This window comes from Carassius gibelio, chromosome A6 (assembly GCF_023724105.1).
Source record: "Carassius gibelio isolate Cgi1373 ecotype wild population from Czech Republic chromosome A6, carGib1.2-hapl.c, whole genome shotgun sequence".
Classification (NCBI taxonomy): domain Eukaryota; kingdom Metazoa; phylum Chordata; class Actinopteri; order Cypriniformes; family Cyprinidae; genus Carassius; species Carassius gibelio.
In genome coordinates, this window is record NC_068376.1 from 29,815,186 (window position 1) to 29,831,597 (window position 16,412).

General features: G+C 34.1%; 1 protein-coding gene across 2 annotated transcripts in view; it reads right to left on the minus strand.

The window, feature by feature from the left end:
- LOC128016034 (eyes absent homolog 2) overlaps positions 1 to 15,765 on the minus strand; it is a 34,796-nt gene extending 19,031 nt beyond the window's left edge. For both annotated transcript variants that reach the window (XM_052600350.1, XM_052600348.1), the window contains exons 1-3: positions 15,519 to 15,765; positions 1,068 to 1,115; positions 931 to 971 (exon numbers count right to left, since the gene is read on the minus strand). The gene's annotated coding sequence lies outside the window, so the exon portion shown is untranslated. The remainder of the gene's footprint in view (positions 1 to 930; positions 972 to 1,067; positions 1,116 to 15,518) is intronic.
- Positions 15,766 to 16,412: the final 647 nt, after the last annotated feature.

A 16,412-nucleotide genomic window follows, 5' to 3' on the forward strand; every position in this document is an offset into this window, starting at 1 on the left:
ATTTATTCATATTTATACATTTTTATAGATTTTTATTTCAATTTCAGTTTTATATTAATACAGTGTCACAAAATGAAAATGAGAAAAGTTTATTTGGAAATAAAATACATTTAAGTTTTTGATATATATACACACAAAAACTTAAATGTAGAGAGAAAAAAATATATATAGTGAATTTTATGTATTTTATTTTATTTAAAAGTTATTTGAATAAATTAAATGTTAACTGAAAAAAAAAAAAAAAAATATATATATATATATATATATATATATATATATATATATATATATATATATATTTCTTGAAAACTCTATATCATGAAAAAATATATATACATTATATATACATATAAATATACACAGTACATACACATATTATGTAAACACAAACTTTTAATTGGGATGCAATTAATCGCAATTAATTGATTTGTATTAATCGATTTATATGATTAAATTACAAACATCTCAAAACCATGAGTCATCAGTTCTTCAAAAGTAAAAGAATCATTAATCGAACTGTTAAAGAATCTGATCATTAAGTGGAATCCAATTTAAAAGCAAATGACTCTTATTAGCTGGCTCATTTTTAATCAATCAAACAAATGAATTGGTCTCTAACTGATAAATTATCAATTGTTTAGACTAATCATATTTAGACTGGAATCATTAAGGATTTCGAATAGGTAAGTGGGATCCAAATGACTCTCATGAGTTGTTTGTTTTTCAGTCAGTGAGGTGAGAAAAATTCACTTTTTTCGGAAAACAAGTTTTATCTTGCATTTTCTGCTCCTTAAGTGCATGCATCTTGTTTTAAGGATGGACATTTTATTATTTGTAATTATTGCAAAACAAGAATATTTATTACAAAAAATATTTGTGCAGTGTACAAGTGAAGCCTAGTGGGAATAAAATAGATGTAATATCACTCACATGGTCTAAAATTGTCGCCCAGTGTGTAGATCTAATTGCTCCTGTGAATAAAAGAAACACGTTGAACATTTTCTATCCGAACCTCCCTGAATGCTCTAGAGGAAGTTCATTAAATCCAAACTGTGAAGTGTGCAGACCTGTCTGTCGTTGTACTTCCGCTTGCACACGTTCAGCTGTCAGCTTTCCTGAAAAAGACAGACCTGTTTGTCAGAAATATGTGACCTAAAAAGCACACCGGGCTTCAGTTCAACATCACGCATCTCCAAAACAAAGAAATATGCAGAAGGACAAGGAACATAAGAATGCACAAAACGCAATTCATGTCTCATCGTGTCTTGCACAGGAAAAAAAAAAAGGTGAACGGACCGTATTTCTCAATGACGAGGCACCTGCGGTTTCCCAAAACACACGTAATTATAATTCTGCGATACAGACAACAGTGAAACACTTGTTTGTATAAACCGGCTCGGGTGGACTGTGTTCCTGGAACAGAACAATGTGTAACCTGCTTCTTCAGCCTGGCGTAATTTGGCATCGTAAACCGCAGGCAGAACTGCATGCCAGAAGTAAAACGCTGGTTGTTATTGTGCCTTAAATTTAAGAAATGCAACCGTCCCCGTTCTGTTCTGGTCTGGTGATGGCAAGGTGCGCTACATGAATATAAGTTTAGTTTGCATAAATACAAATGAGACAAGATGCAGGTTAAACATCACAAATGACCTTGTAACACTGACCTTGTGTTTTTGTGTGTGTGTGTGTGTGTGTGTGTGTTTTTTGACCCAGAGAAATTGCTCTTATTGCTCTTAGTTACCTTTGATTTTAGAAAACCTTTTGATTTTTGAAACCTTAGAAGAAAAAAACATATAGACATAAAATAAGAGCTGAGCTAAAATTAATGTGATTCATTTTCATTTGTGAGAGTCTGATGAGACATTTTGGACTTTAGATTGTGATGTGACCCACCTTAACTTCCTGTTTCAAAAGGAAACGTCAACAGTGGACAGAAAACTGTGCCTGTCATATGATAAAGTCTGTATATGTTTTCTTTCTGCTGTCTATGAGAAATATGATCATATTTGCTTTTATATCGCATTCACTTTTGAGAAAACTAGTGCACATTGTTGTTTTAGTATCGCTGATATACTATTAATATTTCTATTAACATTTAAATTAGGGTTTATTTGTGTAATTTTTTTATTTTAGTTGAGGTTTTTGTAATTTGTATTGTTTTGGTCACTTCTGTTCTTTTTTTTAAATCAGGTTTGTTATAATTAACTAAAACTGAATCAAAAATTAAAAAACAAAAACACTTTCATTACTTGAAATAAATGTTTTATCTCATATGTCAACATCTCTCTTTTTCATTTAGTTTAACAGTGCTAAAATAACTAATGCTAAAATGGAAATAAAAATATAAAGTAAAAACAAAAGTAAAATAAAAAAGTATAAAGACAAAACTACAAAAAATTACAAAAAAATCTAAAATTTTAACTTAAATGAAAACAAAATTAAAATAAAACAGATTCAAAATATTACATTAAATTAAAATTATAATAGTTATCTTGATACTAACATAACTATAAAATAAGTCTAGTTTTTGTTAACTTTTATTTCATTTATGGTTGTTTAATTATTTCTAGTTCAATTAAAAGAAAATCAGTAATTAGGGCTTGTCAACTATATATATATATATATATATATATATATATATATATATATATATATGAAAAAAATATAACTTTTTATATATATATATATATATATATATATATATATATATATATATATATATATATATATATATATATATATATATATATATATTATTATTATTATTTTTTTTTTTTTAATTATTTTTTTTATTTTTTTTTAGTTTTAAATTTAGTTTTAGTTATAGCTAATAACCCTGCTACTGCAGTTCCAGAATAAACATCTCATCTCGACAAAGACAGCACAAAGCACAAAGCTGTCGTCTTCCTCTAAACTTCTCTGTGTTCCTCCCTCAGGGCTCCTCCATCTGTCGGCCGGGTGGAGAGACGCTCGATGTGAGAAATATCAAGAGATCAGCTACTGTCAGGAGCAAAGATGGAAAGGAAGTGCAGCAAAATGGTGAAATAAGAGCCAGAACAAGAGCTTTCATACAGTCATGCAAGAGTGGGCATGTACATGTGCGACTGACCTCAAACACAGATCGGGACGTGCCAGATTCAGCTCTTTTTTAATGAATCTGACAGTTCAGACAGCAGCGAGGTGAATGATGTTTTGGTGCCTGCGGTCGGGTGGCACCCAGCGCATGTTTAAAACAAACAGAGACAATGCCTCGCTGCTGAGAGCTCGGTTTTCTCAGTAAACAGTTGCGACACTACCGTACGGATTAAAGACACATATCACGTGTCTGTCATAATGCCAGCAAAGCTGAAATAATTACATTTCTTGATGTGTTAAAGGTGAAACTTTTTCCATTTCAAAAGTTTTAGCTCTTAAGAAATGCATAGTACTTTTTTTGAATGACTTGTGATGGCGGAAAATGATGTTGTCTAAAAAGTGTTTATATATTGATAAAGATGATGCATATGAGTTGCATGCAAACTAAAAAAGCTTATTTTGCACATTCATTTAAAATGCAATAAAAAAAATGGTGGTCATGCTTATCGGCCTGAATGATTGATGTATTTCTACAAACTTATCGTAAACAAAACAATTTCCACCAACAGGAGTCAGTCTAAAGTCTAAGACTGCTAATGGACCACAAAGACTGAAATAAAGAAATAAATGATTTGCATTCATGTTTTTAAATCTATTCACTTTTTAATTGTTTTATTTTTGTGGGATAACATTTTATTAAACGTCTTTCTCACATAAAGAGACTGGAAACATAAACAAGATTTGAGAGCAAATCGTACTTGAAAAATAGCTGACATATTTTATGAGAATTGTTTTCCTTTTTTATACGGTTGTAATTTGTACACAAAAGAGCAACAGCAACCCGTGTTTTTATTGCCAAGTAAAACTATTCAAAATTGTTAATTGAAATAAAGTTTAATAAAATATAAATATTAGATGAAAAACTTAAAAAATTAAATTAGAAATGCTGCTTTGGGTATCTAACAAAATAAGTATGTAAAATAAGTTTAAGCAGTAAATTTACTACTAAAATAAAATAAAATAAAATAAAGCTTAATATAAATATTTAGTTGAAAAAACAGAAAATAAAGTGAAAAAAACAAACCTGACAAAGCACATTCAAAAAAATATAGAAACTTAAAAAAAACCTGACAAAAAAATATAATAATAATAATTATATATATATATATATATATATATATATATATATATATATATATATATATTACAAAATTTTAGTACAATAGGATCAACATTTTGCTGAATAACTCATGTTGTGTTTAGCAAACAAACATGAGGGTGAGTAGCTGATTTTTCATTTTTGAGTGCACTATCCCTTTAATCTCATATAAACACGCTCTCACACACGTCTGCTTGTTTTGAGAAAACACAAAGAGCAGTTCTCCAGGTCAGAGATGCAGCGATTGACACTGATGGTTTTCTCACACCTGCTGACGCACCAGTCCTAACAAAACCATTCCCAAGAAAATAAACGAGGCCAGAAAGAGACCAACGCGGTCCTCCCAGTGGAGTCCTGACTTCCTCCCAAAGTTCCTGTGATGCGCAGCGTGTTTCCTGGTACGAGCGTGTCCCGGAGCGAGAGGGCATGGGAAAGAACACTCTACCCCCTTTCACAATGGTAAACTGAGCTAAAACAAACCCGGGACGGGGCACGGCCGGGACAGAGCGCTTCACCTGGCCTCGCCGCTGTTCTGCTAGCGTTGGCGTCTTTCATGGCTATCGTATTCCACACAATGCCTTAAATCATACATCACTGTGCATTGTCACATGTGCATCTCTTTTTAGTTTCTTGAAGGAAAACTAGTTGAGGAACTGGTCACATGATGCAAGCAAGCACTCAACAGCGGCTGCACACTTTTCTAGTGCCGCTGGTTATGGAAGTATTTGTTTCCATTGAGACTTTTTTTTACAATTTATAAGCCATGAACCAAACCAACTAAGTGAAACCAAACTTTGTCTAATCATTTTTTTTTTTTTTTTCAGATTTTGCATTTTTGCTTCAAATCAAAGATACAAAAGTGTAAACTTAACATCTTTAATGAGGGAAAGAACTACAATCCCATGAAGAATCGCAGTTAAAAGGTAAATGCTATAAATAGTTTGAGAGTGTTTAGGGCTTCAGGAACTAGATTGTACACTAGACTGATAGCCTACTGCATACTAAAATAGTTAGAAAATAAACAGAAATGCTCAAAACAAAATATAAAAAGCTAAAGACACATAACAAAATTACTGAAACTTTCTCTGCAGAATCATGGGTAATGCAGTTTCTCGTCAGGGGAAAGCCAATGAATGAGCTCGAAGCTCACAGTTGATGTGTCTTTAACGGTTTATTAGTTATACTTAAAAATCAGTTCCTCTATGACCAAAAAAAAATGCGATTCTTACTTCTTATCCTGACGGGATCATTATGACCGGGTTAAGAGAGCAGGTTGTCTGTCTTTGAAATGAATCATGAGCTGTAGCTTTGCCATATGGCTGTCTGATTTACAGCGAGCTCTCCAACCTGAACCTTGATCTAAACCGTTCAATCAAAGCCAACAAACTGCTCTCCGGCCGGTAGCTGAGGGCTACATCCCATATGGCGCTGGGCGCGGGTTCGCGGGTGACCGCTGCTCCGCCTGAAGGGAAACCGCGAGACACGGTGACCTCACTGCAACAATGCAGCACTTCTGCAGCCCTCGTATTTCCAGCGTGACTCCAGACAGACTGCGAGCAGCCATCTGCCCTTTCATTTCCTCTGAACCCACACGGGGTTTCACTGAGGGATCAATGAAGCAGGTAGTCCAGCTCCAGAAAGGAGAATGGGCAGAATATGGACCCTTTTCACATATCCCCGGGACACATTTCTATAGTGGTGAACGGAAACTACAACAAATGTAACTCCTGCATTCCCGTTAGCTCCTATAGTGAAAGAAAATCTATGATTGTGTTTCTGTGACTTTCCAAGAAGAGGGAAGAAATATACCTGTATAGAGAGAGAGACTAGTCCCTCAGACTAGGTTTATTTACTGAAATATCAAGCTACTTTGCTATAAATGTACTTTTTTTTTTAATTCAATATATATATTAAAAAATAACTAGATTTACAATGTTATTAACTGTGGAAATGCATTGTTACAGTCTGTAAAAAGGGGCCATTGTTCAGTTCAGTATTTTTTCTGAAAGATGTATTCAAAGGTATTTAAAATAAGACCGTCTTCCATGTTGTTTTTTGAAGGTCGAATTGTGTCATTTTTGCAATGCTTTCTTGTGTCCCAGTTTAATGTGCAAAAATAACACACTTTTACGCATGTTTTGAGGGTCAGTCTGAAAATCAAACCTGAGCCACTATACAAAGTATACACAAAAAAGAAGAAAAAAGAAAATGAAGAAAAAAAAAAATATATACATAGATAAATTGTCACACTTTTTTCTAAAAGGAATTTTAAAAAGTGCTACAAATGTACAAGTACAAATAGTTTTTGCTTGCTTCCTGATTAAAATAAGATTTATTAAGTTTTATTTTATATCAACATTTCCTGAAAAATCATTGCAGGCTGAAAAACAAACTTGCAAACTTGAAATTTGAGTGTCAAAGCGTTTACTTCTAAAAACAAGTTTTCCTGCTGTACATGCTTGATATGTTACATTTCCATTGAAATGGATTCACAACATATACTATGGAAGTCCATTTCCGCCACAGAATAAGAAAAAATATAAAAGTTAATTGTGATTTTTTTTTATCTCTCAGTTCTCACAAATAAAGTCAGAATTCCAAGATACAGTCAAAATTGTGAAAAACTTGCAATTCCGAGAAAAAAAGATGCAATTACTTTTTGCCCCTTTTGTATTCTGTGTTGGAAACAAAAAAGACAGAATTGCAGTCTATATAAAAAGTTGTGCAATAAAAAGTCTCAGTTTTTATTTTTTTTATTCTGTGCCTTAAATGGCCTTTAATACTGTTGTGTAAAGTTATTGTCATTGAGACTCAAAACCGTACACTTCCCCTCGTTATAGTTCAGTGATGCTTTTGACATTTGGTAAATAGCCTTATCCAAACATTAAACTTATTCTGGCTAGCTAAAATAATACATTTATTGTTATAAACACTTTTTTTCTTTTTAGTTCACTTTTCCTGGCAAAACTTTTCTGCATATGTTTTTCTATATTCTTAATATGCAACTTTTCCATTAAAATGGAAGATTCCTCATCTCACACTTCGCCTTATTATAATCCAGTGATGCGATAGACATTTGGTGAATAGTCTTATTCAAACATCAGAAGTACTCTAGCTCATTTATGGCATAGTGTTGAACCTCAGGGCTATGGCTTTTTTTTTTGGATGCTGTGGGAGTTTTTCAATTAAAGTACTAAGCTGCGTCTCTTTATTTGAAACGCACACACAAACTGAACAGCTCGTCTGTGGACGCTTGCCTTTGGGGCTCAAGCTTGTCTGCAGCCTTTGAACTCAGACTCTCGTAAATAAAGCTGCCCGGCCACACGCGTCTGCTCTTTAGCTCGCTAATGGAGCGATGGGGGGGCTGTAACAGCCTAGTAATGGTCTCTTGAGATGCGGCGGCGCTTACATCACTGTCCAGGGATTTCATCAATGCTGGAGCACTGCAGAGCATGGGAACCCTGATAAGTGTTGCACAGGCTCGATGAAAACATATATGCACAATGATGTAATGTACAATACAGAGGTGATTGATAATGCTAACTGTATAAATCACGACAGATGCTGGGAATTCAATTAGAAATGGTTTTTGCATTAACTATGTGGTAATCCCCTATTTTTAGAAAAAGAGTTTTCAAATAAAATGCGTTTTTTTTTTTTTTTTTTTTGAACTTCGTGGATTATTAAAAATTATTCAAATCAAACAAAGTCTGCCAAAAACAGCTTCAACTTATGAAATGCAAAATATGACTCAAAACTGTAAAAATTATATTACAAAACAACTATTTTTTTCACTTCATGCCATATTATCTAAGCAAAATCTCTACTGTTGCACAATATAAACCATTGCATCATTCTTTTTTCTCCTGAATCAGTTCTTAAACAATTTAATCTTCGATCCAAAACCTTTCTGCTGAGTTGCAAAGAACATGTTTGAGTATTTTTAGTGTATTCTCTCTTCAGCCAGAATCATGACAATACTTGTTGTTCAGGAAATACAGCAAATAAAAATGTCAAATGGGTTTCACATGCACAAAATACCATACGGAAAGTCTACATTTACTTGTTTCTACTGTCCCACAATAAACTTCTGTACAATAATATATTCAACTGAAATAATTTTTAAAACATCTTATTCTTTCCAAGTTTTTCTCTGCTTTGCAGACAGAATCATGGCAATATTTGCCCAGAAAATGCAGCAAAGAATAGTAATAAACGGGATTGCATGCACATAAAAGTGTGAGAAGTCCATATTTACACATTTTTACCATTGCATCATTTCTAAAACATTTTATTCTTTGTTTAAAAATGTTTTACTGAGCAGCAAAGAGTCGCATATTTTTTTGCACTTCTCAAGTTCTTTGCTTTTTAGAATCAAAATCATGACAATGCTGTATTTTCTGGACAACAAAGTGGTTAAAATGGTTTAGCATGCATAAAATACAGTGCAGAAAGTTCAAATTGACACTTCTTTTGAATTTCATTCTTTTTATGTTTGCATGAATATGTATGCATAAAATAAACATATTAAAATGCTTCATTTAGTTGTCCAGAAAATACAATGAAGAAAAGTGTAAAACAGATTAGCATGCTACAATACAGTACAGAAAGCCAATATTTACACATTTTTACCAATGCATAATATAAACTGTTGGGCAAATTCTGTACTAAAAATAATCTTTCCTCATTGCTTTTCAGCTAGAATCATGACGGTACTTGCTGTCCAGAAAATACAGGACAGAAAGTGTAAAACAGGTTTCAAATTGAATCATTTCTAAAACATTGTATTCTTTCCAACTTCCTCTTTTTGTGTCAGCCAGAATAACGACAATGTTGTATTTAAAAGTAGAGTGCAGGAACTAAATACATTTTGGAAAGTCCATATTTACACTTTTTAACTCATGCCATAAACAATTCTGATTCATGTTTTTAATATTTTAATCAACAAGTTACTTGTTGCTTTTAGCCACAATCAGGACATATTTACCCATTTTTACTATTACACTATATAAACTGTCATACAATTCGGTTTTTAAAACAGAATCATTTCTAAAACATTCAATTCTTTCCAAGCTGTTCTATACTTGTCATCCAGAAAATACAGCAAAGAAAAAGTGCAAAACAAATGAGTACACACAAAATCCCAAGAGGAAAGGCCATCAGTTTTCCATCCCGCTGATAGACTTTTAATTTATTGGCTTCTGTAATTAAAAAGCCCAGCCTGGGCTCGGCGCACGTTCCTGGCCACCATGTTTGTGTGTAACTCTAACCGCCTGCCATGGTGGGCTCTGCTTTCCACATGACAGCCTCCAAGAGGAGAAAACCACCTTTCATGCCAGCTTGTATAGAAGGATCCCCTCTCCCACCCAAAAACCTCCAACTTCTGTGTAACTGACCCCCTCCGTTCAGACATTCGGCCCATCGGTTCCCAATTTCTCATCCTTCCCATCCCCCTCATCCCTACAGCCGCCAGCCTCCGGGGTCTGCTGGACCCTTCGCCCCCGGAGCGCTGCCCCGAGACGTGGGTCATGGATGGGGACAGCTGGTGGACCTCCCAGGATCGGTCTTATGAGAGGTTTGGTCAGGTAACACATCTGGCCTGCTGCAGTCGGGAGGTTCAGACTGCATTAAAACAGCTCGAGTGCAGCAGAGAGAGACTGAGCGGTGTGTATTCACTGCATGCAAATCACATGCACAACAAAAGAGCAACTATTCTGAGACAACATTTCACTGACTAGCCTTCTGAAAATACTTCACTTATATATATATTTTTAAATGTGCTTGCAGATAATAGGATAATTAAATTAAAGGCCATAGTACACTTTCACAACTTTTTCTTAACACACTCAAGCAAACTTGCTTGAAAAAAATGCACTTTGTGTTTTGATCTTTTGTTGTGCTTTAAAGAAGTACACTTATTTTGATGTGTTGACTACCATACTAAAGCACTTGATTACATTAACTGTAGTATTTTATATGATATATAACATTTAAAGCAGAATTTGAAATGTACTAAATTGCAATTTCATCAAGTTTCGACAGTAAATACTTTTAAGTTTACTTATAGTTTACCATAAATGCTTGTACATTTGGCAATGCACTTTAATCATATTTCAAATTTATTATGAAATTACATGGACTTAGGTCCTATTTAGGGGGACAAAAACTACTTGCATTTAATATAATTTTGCATAATGCATAATACAGTGGAATTTAATACATTTTTAATTTCTTTGTAAATAGCATGCATTTAAGGGTCCAAACATTTAAGTTAGCATATATTATAGCAAGTTCTTTTTAAGTATATTAAAAAAATACTTATATAAAAATTTAAGTTATTTCTATAAGTAAACTTATTAAACACATGCTAAAGTGTACTTATTTTTCACAATGGTAAAATCATCTTTCAGGCTTGCTTTTCATCCAATTTCGAAGCTAGTTTTTTTTTTTTTTTTTTTTTTTTTCACTTCTAAAGAAATTGTGAGTGGTGTTTGCAATTGCAAAACTCAAAACCCCCAAGCTTGTTGCAATTCATTTTCTAAGATTGTCTGTGTGGTTTTTCCTGAATTAAAAGGTGTTTTGGTGGTCTCTTACTAGCCCAAGTCACTATGATATTCAGTTTATTCCAGTTTTATCATCCACCAGGTGAAAATCATCAGCATGATTGCTTAGAAAAGTAACAACACACCTCAAGTACGTAGCATGCATACTGCAGTTATGACAAATGTTATACTTTGGTTTAAAGTATATGCTATTCAGTGGAGCTTAAGCTGTATTTATCCTGGAATATTCCTATGAAATTGAGTTTGTTGCTTGTTTGACTTGGATTTTAAAACCTGAGCTTTGCATGACTTGCAAAACAGTTGTCTACATAATGTGTGTGTGTGCAGCCCAGGAAGACTAAGTAGTTTATTCAGTTAGCAGTCTTGAACTTCTAACCTTGCAACATGGTAAACTGCAAGTCCTAATATCGTCGGGTTACACTGTTGCGGACAGTTGCTGAATGATATGTGACTTTATCAAAGAAACCTGTTGAAAAAGTTCCTGCTCATTTGCCCTGAGGGCGGTTAGCATGTGTAAACGTGTCTGAGCAGCAGATACAAGGAACATTTGAGCTTATTCAAGAGAACTAATTTGTTTACATTGTGTATGGTCCAAGTTTTTTAGTTGCCACCTGGAAATCGATTATTAGAGAGAATATAGTCAATTTTCTGAAATCTTTTAATCATTCAAATGTTGAAAAGTGATTGACTGCAGTGTTGAGTTTTGCTGTTCTTGACTGTCAACTTCTAGAGCTGTTAAAACAATAAGTGTCATGAAAAAATCCCAATATAAAAATTATTTTCATCAGCGCTGGAGGGTATAACGGTATATACTGTGTAATTTTGCTTGGGTGCCATCACTCAATCAACAGTAATGATGTCATTTTCATATCAGCCTTCGTTTGTTGCATGAATGTTATATTTTGGTTTGCATCCATCATGTTCTGAATAAAAAGTGTGAATAATAAAATAAAGCACCTTTCATTTGTAAACTATTTCATACACTGGATCACACATATACTCAGCACTTTGCTTTATGATTCCATGACTGTAATGCATGTGACATTGGCTGCATATATGTGTGTGTGTGTGTGTGTGTGTGTGTGTGTGTGTGTGTGTGTGTGTGTGTTAAGATATAAGATAAGGACTAAAGGTTTGCAATAGCTGAAGAACCAGCTGCTGCTGAATGAGACTGTAGAGAAAAGGAGGGGTTTGGATGACTGTGTGTGCATGTGTGTGTGTGTGTGTGTGTGTGTGTGTGTGTCAGACTTAAAGGGAACTACAAATCTCTGATGCTTCCTATTCACATGAACATATAGAATCTCTCCACACAGTATACTGTCTTTTGTCAGGTCATGCATCACAATTAGTGTTACCACTCATTTGGATAATGATCTGAACAAACTAAATGATGCAATTCCCACAGTTTCACAAAAAGATGAACATGAGACGGAAATATCAGAGACTTTTCACTCAGAGTGGTAAGCAACCACCTAGAAACCCCTCAGATCACCATAGCTACACCCTAGTAACTTGACACAGGTTCTCAAACCGCACAAATATTGTTGTTGTACTCTCTCTCTCCCTATGTATATACACACACGCACACACACACACACACAATAATAGACATTTTACAGAGGAATTCTCTGATATTTCTTGTCTGGAAAGCCAACCACAATCAACAATCAATATTTAATCCTTCAAAAGCAATGCAAATCATCCAAAACATCCAACATTTGATCACAACAGTCTCTTTGCTTTACAAAAGCAAGTTTGATTTAGACATTTAGAGCACTGTCCAATCACAGCGAGTCCTTGGGTCTCTGACTGTATCTACACTGCTAAAACAATCCTGTACACTCAAATTAACAGTTGTTTTGGGAAAAGTAAGACTAGAGATTCAGGAAGAAATGACTGGTAAGAATGTTACACTATTAAAATGCACGTTTGTGTTTAGTATGCTTCTTTTCCTATACCTGCATTATAGGCTTTTCATACCTTTAATCGTGAGCAGTGAAACATTCCTTGGCCAGGACTCTGAGCCACAGTCGCGACTGTCTGATGATGTGGCAAAGTGTTAACTGTGACAACGGCGCTTCGCTACTGAACACATCCAGTTGCACAAGACTTCGGGAATCTCTCTGTGGGCGCTAGCTAAATATTTTGCTCATTACGAGCGAGGTTATCTTCCATCTGGAAGCAGAGGATTGGTTGACAATTCAAAGCAGACGCGGAGTTCAAGGCCTCCAGCCTCACCCTAAAACCGAGGGGTTAACACTGGCCGACCCATAATGAACCGAGCGCTGATAAACTCAGGAAGAGCTGTGCTTCCTATGAAAATATTTATCATTCCAGAAAACTTTGGCTGCAGATGACTTTAGGAATTAATTCATGTTTTCTTAAGAGGGGGCGTCTCAGGATGGGGAACTCGGGCCTTGCTTTGCCTCTCCAAGCAGGAACTGTGCAGCTTATTCACAGTTTCTTAGGGTTAGTAATCAGAACCATGACGGAAAGAGAGCTCAGAGTGAGACCTGATGTTATTATACACTGAAAACGAGAGCGTTAAATTAAACTTGTCTCTGTGCACATGACCTTTGATGTGTGTCTAACATTTTCCAATGGGAAAAATGATGTTAATAAGTGCATTTATGTCAGATTTCAGTCTAATTCATTTGTGATCTGACCTGTCCATAAATGGCTTTTAAATAAATGAACAAAAAAAGATTTGCATGATACCAAATGGAGTAATGCACATACAACAAATCTCCATTGTCATACTGAAAATAAGACATCTGACTCCATTTTCAAAGCATGTGAAATGTGAATGCAAAGAGAATGGTGTTAATTTTTATTTATTCATTTTTGTGATATTCAAAGAGGTTTGTATTTAGTTCTTTTAAAGTCTAAACAGATTGGAAAGTAACCCCTTCAATCAGCAGCAGGAGAATAAATTTAATATGAATTTGGTTCTTTAAAAGCAGTTCTTTCAAGTGTGAATGGATTGGATTTCTACTGGCAGCAGTATATAACGTTTAATATGAATAATAACGTAATGCACATTTGTTCTTTCAGTTTTAAAAAACACCCGATGATAAATGTTTATCATATAACAATGTTTTTTAAAATAATCACACTATGTTGAGTCACCAAAGTCAAAAATAATTGCATTGCCTGTGCAAATGAGAAATGTTCATATTAGAAAAACTGAATCTGCTGAGTTGCCGTGCATGAGTCAATATTTCTTGGACTTGTTTATGGTATTGCAAAGTCGTGATGGTAGAATTATGCATTTATGTTTAGGATCAGTACTACATCTGTAACCGGTTTTGGATCTCTGCGTCTGATTCCTGATCTCTTCTGTGGACCTGGATGGTTAATAATTTGGAATTGTGCAACAGTGCCCTGCGTTCTGGTGAAACAAAGCGGTAAATGTATTGAGCAGGGGGTTGTGAGAGGTTCTCGAGGACGATGAATGCTTCTCTTTGAAAAACGCTTAGCAAGGCACCCTAAAATTACCTTATTAGCTTCCTGACTTTAAACATCGCCTCAGTGATTTCAGAGTAATCATCCAGCTCTGTGAAATCTGACATTGATTTAGTTCAAACAGCCAAATTTCTCAAAAAAAATCTGCTCATATAGACATGCATAAACTAAGGCTGCTAAAATCAGAGTAAATGAAAATTAAAGAACGACACAGACGTTTACATCTGGAAAACAAAGTATTCTATTCAAAGATCTTTGAAGATGGTTCTGAATAGCACTAATTAAATTTTCTTTGAGTTTTGATAATATTAAAAACTACTGCAATGTCAGTGATCTGAAACAATAAGTGAATTTGTTAAAATCGTGTTAGCATTTTAATCATGCTGAGATTCCCATGATATAAACAAACAACAACAACAACAAAAAAAAAAAAACATTCATTGAACTTTTAGATTTCACCATCATATCTGATACCAGTTTTTGATGGAAAAAGATCCCAAAAAGCAGTAATTTATAAAAGTCTGTGTATGGTAGGATCGTCATACACACACATATATTATTATTATTATTATTATTATTATTATTATTATTATATATATATATATATATATATATATATATATATATATATATATATATATATATATATATATATATATTTATTTATTTATTATTATTATTTTTTTCATTTGGTCAGTGTGATGCATAAGTCTCGATATAAAAATAGGTACTACATTAATACAAATTATAATTATTTTTATTATTATTATTACCTGATTTGGAACACTAATACTAATACTTTCACTTAAAAGTTTTATGATATAATAACACATCTAGATTTTTTTGTTATCTATTAATCTATCTTTTAAATCTATTTTACTCTACAGAGCCAAATATAGTTTTTGATTTAGCTAAGTTATTAACTATTCAAAATCCTCGAGTATGAACTAGAATCTTCTAATCAGTTCAAACTATAGCATGATTAAATGTAGCCATTTTGTTACATTGTTTGGTTAATATATATACTTTGATATATTTTATTTTAAAGAATGTATTTAGATATCTGCACCTTCAACCCTCCTTTCAGCATCCGCTAATGTTAACGAACGCGTCCCCCTGAACTTTACTTGTTTTTAGAGATTTTCTAACAACATAACTCATTAGGAACCACTATGAAGGCAGGGGATGTTACCCGTTTGTTATTGTACAATACAACACACAACAAGACAATATCAGTGAGTAAATAATGCACTCACCATGTCTGAAGCAAAGAAAAAAAAACTGCTTTAAGTTCAGCAAAATGTCCTCTCCATCCTGCGTGATGCGCGTTGTTCAAAGCGCCGACAGACGGATATAATGTCGCATCTCGCCGCTGTTGTTACATTCGAATTTTGAAATTTTGAATGATCCGGCTGCGCGCGCGCTCAGACCGCAGTGTGTTCGAGAGCTCTGCCGCGTGTCTCGCTCCCGGTGTGTGTGGCGAACTCGAGTGCGCACTAATGTGAAGAAACATTCAATAAATGAGCGAGCTGAAGATCCTCCTCCTACTGCTCGAGCCCTCAACGCTCGCGTGCAGCTCGACCTCAATGAGACCGTCCTGCTCACGCAGATTGATCTATGCTTGTACTGCAAGGGCTAAAGTTTAGAAAATGCACCGCACTAATATAACGAAACGTGAAAAACAGTCATTTGATGTCATTTGATTGACTCTTTAATACTTTATAAATCAGTCATATATATAGTTTATTCATTTTTTATTTTGTAAAAGTTTATACAAATCTACATAATGTATTTCTGGACATGTATGAGTACATAAAGTTTTGTGTTTTTAAGGGGCAGGGGATAGAAAACATCTTTAGTTCAGTATAAAAACAATGCAAGTCAGTGATAGGAAAAACAAATGTGTGATTGTGAAGGAGAAACTTTATCTCAGTGGTTTAAACACAAATATGATCCCCATAACTGTCAGCAAAGTTATTAATGCATGTTTCAAGGGAAGTTACAAAGTAAATCCTGATTATCACATTTAAATGATGATGATTTATGACTTCATTATGAAGGCACAGTGTGTTTCAGAAGATCTACATTCGTAGATTCTTATAAATGAAGCCTCACACAACTGTGATGTAAAAAAGTTGAACTTGAAGTCA